This window comes from Galeopterus variegatus, unplaced genomic scaffold (genome assembly GCF_000696425.1).
Source record: "Galeopterus variegatus unplaced genomic scaffold, G_variegatus-3.0.2 Scaffold4528, whole genome shotgun sequence".
Taxonomy (NCBI): Eukaryota; Metazoa; Chordata; class Mammalia; order Dermoptera; family Cynocephalidae; genus Galeopterus; species Galeopterus variegatus.
Genome location: NW_007730639.1, coordinates 141,199 through 142,526, shown reverse-complemented (window position 1 = coordinate 142,526; position 1,328 = coordinate 141,199). Strand labels below are relative to the sequence as shown.

Sequence of the window (1,328 nt, the reverse complement as noted above, 5' to 3'; positions counted from 1 at the left end):
GTGTTGCACCCACACCTCGCTCAGCCAGTGAGCGGCCGGTCTGTATGTGGGATCCGAACCCTCGGTGGGAGCACCGCCGCGCTCCCAAGCGGCGCACTGTAGCAGTGCGCCACCAGGCCGGCCCCGAAACATCTTTTAATGTATTTATTTGCTGTCTGTCTATCCTCATCAGTGAAATGTCTCTTTATGTCTTTTGCCCATTTATAATATTTTTTCTCTTGTTGTTATTTTTACTGTTGAGTTTTGAGATACATAGTCTAGATTTAAGTCCTGTGTCAGCTGTGTGATTTGCAGATATTTTCAGTCTGCAGCTTTCTTTCCACACTTAACATGGTCTTTTGGAAACAAAAGTTTTCAGTAATGATGAATTCCGACTGATCAATTTTTCAGTTGATCATGCTTTCCATGTCATGTCTAATAACCCTTCATCAAGCCCTAGGTCTTGAAGATCTTCTCTTACGCTTTCTCCTAAATATTTTATAGTTTTATATTTGACATTTGAACTTATGATCCATTTTGAACCTGTACATTTTGTATAAGGTGTCAGGTTTAGGTCAATGTACATATTTTGTTTACAGATATCCAGCACCTTTTGTTGAAAAGACTTTTGCCTTTGAGGAATCAATTCTTCCTCCATCGAATTGCTTTTGCCCCTTTGAAAAAGCAGTTGTCTGTACTTGTATGGGGCTGTTTCTGGGTTCTCTATTCTGTTCCATTATTTCTATCCGTTTGCCAATCACAAAGTGTTGATTACTGCATCTATACAATGTCTTAAAATAGAGGATAGTGATTTGCCCACTTTATTATTCTTTTTCCAAAATTGTTTTGACTTTTCTAGTTCTCTCCTTTTTTCTTTGTCTGCTGACATAAATTTTAGAAGTCTAGGATTTTTATAGAAATTGTGTTAAACCAATATATCAATTTGGATAGAATTGACATTTTTTTTATGTTGAGTCTTCCAATCCATGAATACAGCATTTCTCCCTGTGATGGTTAATTTTAGGTGTCAACTTGACTGGGTTAAGTGATACCCAAAGAGCTGGTAAAGCATTATTACTAGGTATGTCTGTGAGTGTGTTTCTGGAAGAGATTAGCTTTTGAATCAGTAGACTGAGTAAGGAAGATCCACCCTCACCCAATGTGGGCTGGCAACATCCAATCAGTTGAGAGCCTGGATAGAACAAAAAGACAGAGGAAAAGCAAATTATCTGTCTCTTCTGGAGCTGGAACATGCATCTTCTCCTGCCCTTGAACGTAAGAACTCCAGGTTCTATGGCCTTTGGACTCTGAGATTTGCACCAGTGTACCGACACCCCCCCCCCCCCAGG

The 1,328-nt window shown here is 39.8% G+C and overlaps 1 pseudogene; it reads left to right on the top strand.

Moving 5' to 3' along the window:
* Nucleotides 1-1,328, top strand: part of LOC103603271 — a 22,020-nt pseudogene that overhangs the window by 15,166 nt on the left and 5,526 nt on the right.